Below are 11,566 nucleotides of genomic sequence, written 5' to 3'. Positions count from 1 at the left end.
TCTGCGTGAACACCCCCAAACCCGCCCGCGCCCTCGCTGGGGCTCTCGGCAGCGAGGTGAAGCTCCGCGTGTTCCTCGTGTGACGCGGTCCCAGCGCCAGCCCCAGGGAGCGGTGCCGTGTGGGAAGACCAGACGCGCCCCCCGGCGTCGGGCGCTGCCGCCGTTCTGAGACCCAGGCGTGTGCCTGCATTCAAGGACGCGGTGCTTCCCTTGGTGTCCTGCTGTGCCTTCCCGTGTAACACAGGTTTTCATACTCTCTTGGCAAGGTGTCTAAACTGTCAAGCAGGGGAAATCAGGGTGATAGACAGCAATTGTGGGAAGACACGATGGGTGTTAAACACGTGGCCGGAAACAACTGGGATACCAGACGAGGGTTGTCCTGAAAGCATCCAGCCAGGAACCGTGAAAAACAGGGACATTTGTGGGAGAAGATGCACAAGAAACACTGTACACAGGACAAGGACCCCTCAGTCCCCTTCACAGCAGGCACCTTGGGACCTCACACAGTTCTCCCAGTGTCTCTTCCACTGTTCAAAACTCACCGCAAAATCCTTTGTTGGAGTCACCATTTGCTGGCCCGTTGTATTTTCCTGCATCTCATCAACGATCTAAAATCTCTTCCCTTTCAACGGTGATTTCAGTTTTGGAAAAAGCCAGAAGTCACAGGACACCAAATCTGGGCCCTAGGGGGCCTGAGTCACCTGGGTGATTTGATGTTTCACCAAAAAACTGCACAAGACGTGATGCATGAGCAGGCGCATTGTTGTGATGAAGCTGCCAATCACCAGTTACCCATAGCTGCGGCCTTCTGAGTCATCCGAATCATTTCTGTGGAGGGATGTTCAAGCTTGATGCAAAATTTGATGCAGATTCATTGCTCTACTCATTTTGAATGTGACGGCCACACAGTGCACATGCTCACTCAGCAGCATCTACCGCCCCCACTGACTAGTACAGTGAGGTCGTCATTGTTCACGCATGTGCGTTCCAGTCCCCTCTCCTTGGCTGCCTGGTTACATCGCTGTTGCGCAAACTGTTCTCATTGTATGAACAGTGGCTGGACTTTTTCTGGACAGACCTTTGTAAATAAAGAGACTCACCCAGTCCATAATTATTCATATACTGAACGGGTTTGAAGCTCCTACTGTGTGCCGAGCACTGGGCGAGGCGCTAGGGGCGTAGCAAGGAATAGCGTCTAGATTCCGACCCCCAGCGTGGCCCCCCTCCTTGATGTTACAGCTTTGGGCAGTAACCCCTCCTGCCAGCGGTCCACCCACATCCCTCTGTCCGCCCGCCAGGAAGCCTCTGAGTCCCATGGTGTCGTCTCTGTGGCTGACGGGAAGCCGCAGGACTCACCTGTTCGTTAATTATCAGTCGTCTTGCTCCTTCCTATGCTGCTTCTCCGCCGCACTGAACTCTGACCCCACTGTCTCTGCCCTCGTTCTGTGAGCTTCCTTCTCCCGGCGGGAAGTTCTGGCGAGTGCCCCCTGGACTGGATGGGCGCTACGGGAGCTGGTGCTGGACAAAGGGGAAGGGAGACCCAGGTCACCTGTCCATGTTTCTTAGCCGCCAACAGAACAGTACCCTTTCCCTCCTGGAGCGGAGGGAACTCCTCTCATCCTGCTCGCCGTGGGAATTCCCACCAAGCAAAGAAACGAACGTGGAAATGTGGGCAACAGGATCTGCTCCGCTCAAAGCTGCCGGCGCGCCGCGCCTGCCTGTGCTGGCACCCAGGGGCCTGGGTGTCACTTCTATAAAACAGGACACGGGGCTGCACCCCATGCTCACGCTCACAATGGGATCCGTTGAACAAAGACAGGGTGTGAGTTTTATTGCCAGCTCTGTGCCAGGTGATGCCAGCGTTTTACTGACTCTGGGTGGGGAGGTGGTGGGGGCTGGGGGGAGCACAGCAGCCCCAGGGGCCTCTGCTTCAGAAAATGCTGCTCGGTTATTCTTGCGGGTTGAAAAGTGGAAGCTTTAGCCACCGTGTGTCTGCCTTTCCGTGATTCATGGCACTCCCTTGTGTGCGTGTCATTCTGTCCCGCCGGACCCCACGTTGTGGACTCAAGGTCTGAGCTCTGTTCCTTGCTGTACGCCCGGCACCGAGCCCAGGGCCTGGCGCAGAGTAAGGGCTTCGCCGAAGTCCGCTCAGCGAGCAAACCAGAGACCGAACGAACGAGTCTCCGGCACTTGGCTCATCGTCGCATACAGAGTGTTCCTGCCGCTTCCAACACGCTCGGTTTTTCTCCGCCTGCAAATCTAGACACTCTGCCAACAGAGCGGCAATAAAAACATGGATTAAATGGGAAAACACAGCGGGACACAAGAAGCAGAACAATGGCTGTGAAGATGGGGCTTGTGTGTGGCACTGAGACTTGGCAGTGCCACCGTCCGCTTTGGGCCAGTCACTTGTCCCTCACCCCTGTGTGCAAGCGGAGGCCCGGGGAGCAGGTGTGGGCGGGGCCTCGGGCCTGCCAGGGGTGGTGTTGGTGGCCGGTGGGGTTCCCCCGGCAGCAGACTCGGAGGTCAAAGTTAGGCTGCAGACAGTGTGTTGGTAATGTTCACAGCTGGCCTCCGTGGAGCAGAGGGAAGGAGAGCAGGCTGTGGCAGAGGGAGACGTTGCAGCCGGGGCCTCAGGTGGAGCCCACAGAGTCCTGTGGAGCCGGGAGGCACCTTGGAACTGTCCCAGCTTCGGCGTGTGGACCCCCAGTCCCCGTGGCTCCTCGGAGCCAGGGTTGTCTCGGCGTCTCCAGGAGTTCTTGGCAGGGTGTCCTTGGCAGTGTGTCCTAGGAATGGGCTCCCAGATCAGCAAACAGCGGCTCCCTGCAAGTTTGCATTCCTTCCGCCCTGATGGCGGCCCCTGCATATTCTTGCAGCTCCCGCTGACTCAGGCAGGGATCCTGAGCTCCTTCAGTGCCCCCCTCCCTCTCAGCCCAGCGGGAGCGATGTGGGGGAGGAACGGGGTGGGTGGAGGCAGGACCTGAGGGTGGCTGATGCCCCCTTGCAGGGGCCAGGCCTCTGCGTCATCTTCAAGCACAGGGAGAGGCCGGCCCTTAAAAGGGAGGCTTAAAAGGGAGGAGTGACCTGGAGGTTCAAGGGAATCTGGAAGGTCAAGGTTTGAGGGCAGATCAACCCAGATGCTTCCCTGCCAGGCCCTGACCTTGCATAGCAGACCTGCCCCGGCTGGGGGTTTCCTCTCTTTGGAGCTCAAGTGTTCTGACAAGGAAGTCCTCAACTGTCCCCGCTGACAAGGAAGTCCTCAACGGTCCCCGCCCTCTCGCGGGATTTGAGAGCTCTCTGGTGCCAGCCGGGAGGGCCGTGGCCTTCACGCGCAGCTCCTGCTTGCCCACAGCCATTGGAGCTTAGCAATAGCCACTCCTGTCCGCTGCCCTTGTATTTCCTCCTCACCCGTGTTTGTAAAGCGTCTGCTCCGTTGCCGCAGCTAACCCTCCCTTCCCCCGGCAGCCATCCCGCCCACCTCCAGCGAGGGTTAGCGAGCGGTCTGTTGCTACCCAGTGCGGGGGTCTCTGCACTCCCCCAACCCCACGGAGGTGTTCTCGGCTCCGGACAAGCAGTGGTTGGTTTGTCCAGCTACAGAACCTCCTCTGAGTGTCCCCTTTCTTCGCATGTCCTCGTGTCAGCCGTCGTGGGCTGGGCTCTCCGGTGGGCAGACGGAGACTGGAATTGGCATGGGAGAGCGATCTGGCAGAGTAGGAGGGAAGGGCGCGTGGCCGGGGAGGGGGAAAGGGCGCGCTGCGGTTCAAGCCCCAAACCAGCCTAAGCAAGGACCTCTGGACACGAGAGGGACCTTCAGAGACGTCCCACGTCGGGGGAGAGGGTCCCACCTATCAAGGCAGCGTGACTCCGAGGGGCAGTGTCCGAAGGGGGCTGACACCCGCCGAAGGGACAGGGGTTCAGTTCCTGATGGGGCCCCTGGGCAATGCACCTCACTGGTGCGGCCTGCTCCTGCCGCACTCCCAGGGACATCGGGACGTGGTGTGCCCGAGTGGACGGACAGCTGCCTCCACCGCGCCAGCCGCGGGGGCAGGGTGCTGGCTCCGGAACAGGCCCTCGGATTCGGTTTCTCTCCTTTCTTGGCTGGCGTCCCTCTCTCCTACCTTCTTCCTCAGGCATCCGCGTCTGAGCCGCCCTGGCCGAGAGCAGGCCGCTTTCCCCCATCAGTTCTGGGACGTGTCTTGGACCAGCCCCAAACCAGTCCTTCTGGCCGGGGCGAGTGGCTTTGGACTGGGGCCAGCAGATAGGATTGACCACACTGGAACCGTAGACGATGGCAGAGAAAAGGGGGGAGCCCCTGGGAAAATCAGGATGCTCCCCCAGAAGGAAGGAGAAGGTACAGGCCCAAGCTTCCAGCAAAGTGTAGCGGGTGAGCCCACCCTCCCTCACAGGGCCCTTCCACGGGGTGGTAGAAAGGGTGCCTCCCTCACCTGTCTCTGCAGCTCTCCCTTAGATGTCCTGGGGAAATCTAAGCAGCAGGTCGTCCCCAGTACGTGAGCCTTTGGAGCAAAGGGTTCCTCTCCCCAGAGCATTTCCATGCACATGGTCCTGCCACAGTAGGAGAGGGACCGGGGCACAGGACACGTCAGTGGCCTGCAGCTGTGTGTGTGCACAGCACAGCCACGGAGCCCGGGGACGGCCCGTGAAGGTCCTCATCTTCTTCCTTGGCGTGGATCTTAAGTTTTTCAAAACCACCCTGACTCCCTGGGAGCCTTTGCATTTTGGGGGGAGTTGGTAAAGACTGATAAAAGTGCTTAAGTTGGGAAGGGATGCTGAGTGCATTGAGAAGGGGTTAGCTCTGGGCTGGGGCTCCTGACAGATGGACGGACGGACGGTGTTCAAGGTGCTGAACCCCGTTTGGGTCAACGAGCCCCAGGGTGTCTGCTTTCCCTGCATCCAGCAGGGCTGACACGTGCTGCGGCTCTCCCCGCCCCCCAGGGTCCCCCCCCCACCATGCTTCCTCCTGGACAGGAGACAGGGCAGGCGCGTGAAACAAACCACGAAACTCAAGCGGGCTCCTCATCCCGACCCCAGAGGGCAGACCCACGGGAGGGAGGCCCACCTGCAGACAGCGGGAGGCCAGCGGGCGAAGGCTTTCCCACGACGGAGGCTCCGCGCGGTGTGAGTCCACGCCAAGCCGCAGGGCTAGCTCATAAGGAGGGCTGTCCGGGGGGCTCCGTCCTCCTATTGGACAGTTGCCACGGCTGCGCTCACTTGCCACTGGGCTCTCCGGAAGGGACTCGGCTGCTGGGCCCAGCGTCACCCTCGTCAACGGCATCAGCAATGTGGCGTTTTTGAGCCCGAACACACGGCCCACACCCTGGTCTGTAAACGATGTAACGCTTTTGCTTCCCGCTCCTCACCAAGCTCCATCTGTTCGTCCTCCGCTGCCCCCGCCCCCCCATCACCAGGCCGCGGAGAGAGGGCCTCCGTCTCCACCTCCCAGCACTACTCACTGCTTTGGGAGTAACTGCGTGCTCACAGCGGTGTGTTTACGTGGCCAGACGTGAGTCGCTGCAGGGCAGAGGGCGGTGCCTACTCACCCTGCATCCTAACCCCCGACCCAGCATCTGAAACTCAGCGCAAAGCCTAGGCCTTGCCACTGCTCCTGGGTCTCCTGGCTTCCTGTGCTGGGTTTGGCCTCTGTGCCTGCACGGCTGCTCCCAGCTGGGGGCTCCCCGGTGGCACTGGGGCGCACTCGGGAAGACCCTGCCGTCGGTGTCACTCGTGCAGACTGTGGAGAGGAGGCCTCCCCCTGTGGAAGGGAGGATAGGGAGCCCGGGTGCCAACTTTGGTGAAGGGGCCCTTCCCAGGAAGGCCACCTGTGGCAGCTGCCCCAGGCCCTCCCCGTGGCTGGTGGCGGGGCCGGGGGGCACGGCCGGGTGGCATCTTGCTTCTCAAACCCCGTGCCTCTTGCAGAAATATTTTTAATTTTAATTTTTTTTATTTTTGAGTGGCAGTAGACATACAATGGTATGCTAGTTTCATGTGCACAGCATAGTGATTAGACGTTTATGTAGTGTTCGGAGTGATCCCCCGATAAGCGCAGTACCCACCTGGCGCCACGCACAGTTGTCACCGTGCAGCTGAGTCTGTTCCCTGCGCTGCACTTCACGTCCGCGTGACTGTTCTGTTCCTGCCGGTGTGTGCTTCTCAGGCCTCCTGCTGTTTCCGCCCAGCCCACCCCCTCCCCCTTCCCATCTGGCAACTGTAAAAATCTTCTCTGCATCTATGAGTTTGCTCCTATTTTGTCTATTTGTTTATTAGGAAAAGAATAAGAGGCCTGTCATCCAGCCGGCTTTCTGTTCTAACCTCGGGTCTGCCACAGCTGTGTGACCTGGGGCAAACGACTTAACCTCTCTGAGTCCCGGTCACCTCCGGCCCCAATCAGACAAGGGATGGCAAGCGCAGTTACTAAGATCTTGGGCTGATGAGGGAGGAGTCGTAGCCAGCTGACAGGCAAAAACTTAATCAGCCCGGTTCAGCTTAGCGCCGGCACGAGTGGAAACCCAGAAACTCCCGATAAAACCTGCAGGCATCACGAGGGTGGCTCGGCAGCCATCCACAGGCTGGCCCTCCCGAGGAGAAGTTAATCCACCAGCACGTGGCCCGCACAGAGAGCTCGGTGTCTGGAGCTCCGGGCTGACGGTCCCTCCGAGAGCTCAGGGCGCGGCCAGCAGCCCCCACCCCGCTGCCCAGCGCTAATATTCTGGGAGACCGGCCCCCACATGCCACGTACAGAGACTACTGACTGGGGGGGAGGGGCGGGTGCAGGGGTTCCCTCTCAAAGGTGGAAAATTTCCTGGAGGGCGAGCAAATGAAGAACCTAACAGTTCCCGAGGGAACTCCCCAAACCCCGTTGCATCTGGGACTAGCCAGGCTCAGCATGAGACGTCTGCTGAACGTCCCGCTGAGACATCCAGGGTCTGATGGGGGAAGGGCTGGGTGGCTGGCTCCCAGAGATCCGCGGGCCCAGGGCTGCCCCGCTGACTCTGTTTCAGCCCCGGTTGACCGCTGCACAGCTGCCCGAAGGGAGACGCCCCGGCCGACCCTCAGCCAGGGCAGAGACCCGCCGGCTCTGCCCTGGAGCGGCCCAGGCGGCCGGGAGCCGCCCTTCACCCAGTGCCGAAGCGTCTTTCTAGTTCCAACGCTGTGCGAGATTCCTCCCGTTCAGTCCAGAAACTCACCCCCATACCTCGGCTCCTGCCCGTCACAGCATCCCCCGGGCCCCCGCTGCTTGGCTCAGAGCCTCTGCTGGCCCCCAGCTGACCCCGGTTGAGTTCCTGTTCCGACGCCACTTTAGACCACACAGGGGGTCGCCTCCCCAGAGCGGTTCTCCACGTTCTAGGTCTTACCAACGTCTCACAGCACAGGAAATGTCTGGCTGGCTGGTGGAATCTTCCAGATCGCCTTCGTTAACACCCTTGTCAATGGGGAAATAACAGGAAGAGGCTTATCTCAGACACAATCGTCCTCGCCCCTGGTTAGCGATAGCCAGATGGAAAATGTGTGTCCACCCTGCAAACGTCCTTGGAACATCTGGGCCCGCGTGTTCCTGTTCGTCCTGTGAGTATTTACTGGGCGTCTACTGCTTTCAAGGCCCCGTGTCGGTGCGGCCTCTCACTCCCGTGGCTGGGGAGAGGACAGAAGGGTGAGGGGCGGGCTCTGCAAGCAGAGGGAGCCCGGGCTGGGCCTGGGGGAGAAGCCCGTGGAGACGGAAGATTCCTGATCTTCACATCCAGCCCCCACCGTCCCCAGCCTCCTGGTTTGTTGACCAGATGGGCAGGAAGTGGGTGCGGCTGAGGTCAGAAGAGACCAGCCAGAGGAGGTGTGAGTGTGGGCGGCACTTCCAGGGGCCACCCAGGTGCCGCTGCATCAGGCCCACACCGGGAGGCCGTCGGCCCAGGCGGCCGAGCCCTGTGCCCGGGGGTTCGGTGTCTGGCAGGAAGCCCTCGCAGCCCTGCTCTAGGCCCCCGGAGTCGGCCCTCAGCCAGCAACCGACGGAGGAGTGGTGGGTGCACATCTCAGCTTCCTCGGCCTTCTGTGGGGATAACCTTGTAAGGTTCCACGCGGCCTCACAGAGTCCCCGGATGGACGGAGCCCCAGGTCCGAACTGACCCGTCTTCTCCCCCACCCGGCTCCCTGCTCTGGGACGAGCATTCATTCGCTTGGATGTCTTCCCTGGCCAAAGACTGGCAACTGAGTCACTGTCCCAGGCCCCGGGGGAGGCAGAGCAGGAGGACATGTCAGGGATGGCCAGCTGGAAGTGTCACAGCTCACAGCCTTCAGGAGGAAGAGAAACCGAGGAAAAGGAGAAGGCTGGAGGATCCCTGGAGTTCTCAGCGTGACGGAGGAGGCCAGGCCTCCCTCCACGGGTGGGATGGTTTTTAAATACCAGGCGATGCCCTCTCATGGCCAGAAGGCGTGGGGGCGCACCAACTTGACAGTGACGATGTGCTCACTGCGTGTGTCCTCGTGTGGCCTGGCCCCGGCCGAGCTCCTGGCGGTGCATGTCAGAACCCCCCTCTCCCCTGGGCTGCTTTGGGTCTGCACTGCATGGCAGGTTCTGCTGCCGCAGCCACCTGTGTCCTCAGATCAGGGCGCAGCGCCGGGGCAGGGAGCGCACCTTCCTTATTGGGTCTCCACTGCCTTGTTGGTGTGGGACGGGACCACTCCCCTCGCGGTGCCCAGAGAGCTCAAACGAGACGGCTCTGAACTGAGACGTCTGTGGGCGGAGGTGGCGCCCGGCTCACCTCTGTGTCCCCAGGGCCTCGCCCAGCACTGTGCACACTAGACACTTAAGGCAGGCAGGCAGGTGGGTGACAAGGCCACCCAAAGCTGTGCTCTCCACCCTTCCCCTGGAGAGGCCCCTGAACCTGGGCCCCAGTCGCCCTCTGAACCTGGAGCTCTAAGACCGCCACTGCCCCCCAGGACACTCACTCAGGGCTCCTGGATGCCACTGGATGCCACTTGCTCTGTCCCTGGAACGCCCAGGCCACTGTCACTTGGAACCCTACCCTCAGTCACTGCGTTCACAGAACCGAGGCACAGGGGGCATCTGGTCTTACGTGAGCCCCTGTAAGGCTCGCACGGATTACCTATTCCCAGGAGCCCTCCTGGAGGTGGTCGCTGGGACCCCTGCCTCTCCAGCCTCAGTGGGTGCAGGGGCCGCCACGGGCTGCCTGGGGACCAAGCCAGCCCACCGCCGGCTTCTGTGGAACACGCTGCCCTGGGACACGGCCAGGCCCTTACATGGGTGTTGTCTGCGGCCGCACTTGCCCCCAAGGTCACCGTCCAGCAGGGACCCAGAGCGGGAGGCATTTTCTCCGGGGTGCTTCACGGAGAAAGTCCGCCCACCCCGCGCTGGGAGAGCCCCGACCACCCGCCGCTCAGGTTCTCCAAACCGCTGCTGCCCTTCCCGCCGCCGGGCCGGGCGTCTCCGAGGTCCAACCCCCTGTCCTTGTGCCGGCCAGAGCCCTCCCAGTGGACGGAAACTGTGTCTGTTTATGTTACTCACCATCCAAATAGCTGCCCGAGACTCGGCCCCACCCCCACCCCGGACACTCCTGAGTGTACTTCACGGCATCTTCCTGGGAGAGGCCCGTCGTTTCCCAACGTAGATCCGACGAGAGGGTGGCAGCCAGCCCGTTAGAGACCCATCTTGGGGCCACTGGTTCCCACGGGAAAACTGTGTACAATCAGCTTCACGTCCGCTCCCCTCTGGCCAAATATCTCAAAGCAGGGTGAGCCCTGAGCAGCCGAGGTCCAGCCTGGGAGAAGCCCAGAGCTCAGTGGAATTCCAGACACTCCCCCAGAATTGCCTCTTATCTGCCCCAGCACCAGCCTCTCCCCAGCTGCAGAGTTTCAGCAATGAGACGAGTTTCTGCCTTCCCAGACTATTTTATCTCCACGAGGACTCAGTTTGTCTAGTTAGTGCAGCTACCCGGGAATTCCTTGCACTGCACCGAGAATGCTCACTACCAGGCCCTGCACCCCACGCCCGGTGTTCCCGGGGCCCAGCACCCGTGCACTGAGCCCGCCCTGCAGGGCCGGCCCAAGGCTCTTCCAGGAAGAGCGTCCACACAGCAGCCAGGGCCCGGTGGGGACCGTCCCCAGAGACGCCCGGAGCTGTGCGGTGTGGGGGCCCTGGCCTGAGGGCCCGGCTCCTCGGACACTGCTGCTGGGGGCCTGGCAGGTGAGCTGGACACCGGGCTGCAGAGCTGAGCCTCAGGCGGCCGTGGCCTCTTCATTCATGAGTGTCCATGGGTGCCTCGGACTCTCGCTGGGACCTGGGCTCTGGCCGCGTGCCCGTGAAGAGGTGGCGAGAAGGGGGTGCAGGGGCCCTGCTGCAGGGGCTGGACGAGCCAGGTGAGGACTGGAGGAGATTAGGAGACACACTCTATCCAGAACCAGGCTGGGGGTGTGCGGCACGTTAGCAGGGCACGCTGCTGGTGAGTTGTGAGCAAAATGTGGAAATAACGCTATGGTGTGGAGTCCCACGGTACTCAAGAAGTTTCTAGGGGCAACGTCCTGTTAGGATAGATGTTTTTCATAGCTGGCCCTTTAAGAAAACCCATATTCCACCTCTGCACGCGGCCAGCGCTGCCAGCTAAGTGGAACCGAACCCTCAGGATCTGACCCGCCCCGCGTGGCAGGGACAGGGCGGTGAACGAGGCTGGCGGGACCCTTGCCTCGCGGGGCCTGGACTCTGTCGGGCTGGACGTCCGGGCGGACACGTCCATTCACTCAACGTGCACAAATGAGCGCCCTGTGTCAGGCTCAGAGCAAGAAAACCCACCCAGAGCATAGAAAATCATTCTCATTGTGAAACCGCATCCTTAACATTGAAACTCAGCCCACCCTACAAGGTGCAGGCGCAAGCTGACCCTTTGAAATCTGTATAATGTCAGGTGGGCACAAGGGGTCTTTGATATACAGCGGCCAGAAGGCTCCAGCCAGGCGGGCAGCTCTGCCTGGGACCCCACCGCGAACCCTGCTCCGTCCCCTGGATCCACGGCAGCGCTTCCGCCCTCCCGCCGTGTCGGGCACAGAGGCTGGGCTGAAGAAGACAGAAGACCCACCCGGAAAGGCTCAGAGGCTATTGAACAAGCAGACGGCAAAAGCCAGAGTGAGGGGCAAAAGGAAGGTTAAGAAGTGTCTTCTCTCGTTATCCCTGCGAACACCCAAGTTCCCCTAACACTGGGAGACCCCCCAGAGCACAGACTGAGTGATCTCTTTATGCCCCTTGGTGGGTGGAGGCCAGAGCGGCAGCCATGGCGAAGAGAGTGTGACCCTCGGTGCCCCTTCCGTCGGTGCCATCCCTGTGTGTGGCTGGGCCCCTGGCACCCACAGCAGGGACCCACGAAGATGAGGCCATGGAGCCGTGACGAGCTGTACGACGAGGCCTTGACGACACTCCCACCCTCCTGTGTGGCCACGGGGCTGGATGCAGAAGGGACCCCTCGCTCCGCCGCAGACCCGCGGCACCAACATGGGCACCTACGTGTTATTGAGATGAACCCAAGACGAGCTGGGAAACCGCTTGGTGTCT

The 11,566-nt window shown here is 61.2% G+C and overlaps 1 long non-coding RNA gene across 6 annotated transcripts; it reads right to left on the bottom strand.

Moving 5' to 3' along the window:
- Positions 1-776: 776 nt before the first annotated feature.
- LOC123833036 lies at positions 777-7,364 on the bottom strand. 6 transcript variants are annotated; one of them, XR_006788160.1, is made up of 6 exons: positions 7,211-7,364; positions 6,072-6,151; positions 5,078-5,340; positions 4,446-4,563; positions 1,357-4,273; positions 777-828 (listed from the first exon to the last, which is right to left on the bottom strand). It is a non-coding gene; the product is annotated as an uncharacterized LOC123833036 (long non-coding RNA). The 6 variants fall into 6 exon arrangements; XR_006788159.1 differs by lacking the exon at positions 777-828 and having other exon boundaries at positions 959-4,273; positions 7,203-7,364; XR_006788161.1 differs by lacking the exon at positions 777-828 and having other exon boundaries at positions 959-4,329.
- Positions 7,365-11,566: the final 4,202 nt, after the last annotated feature.

The sequence above is a fragment of the Phyllostomus hastatus genome, unplaced genomic scaffold (assembly GCF_019186645.2).
Source record: "Phyllostomus hastatus isolate PE091 unplaced genomic scaffold, TTU_PhHast_1.1 phas_scaffold_21, whole genome shotgun sequence".
Classification (NCBI taxonomy): domain Eukaryota; kingdom Metazoa; phylum Chordata; class Mammalia; order Chiroptera; family Phyllostomidae; genus Phyllostomus; species Phyllostomus hastatus.
This window is presented reverse-complemented; position numbering and strand designations above follow the sequence as displayed.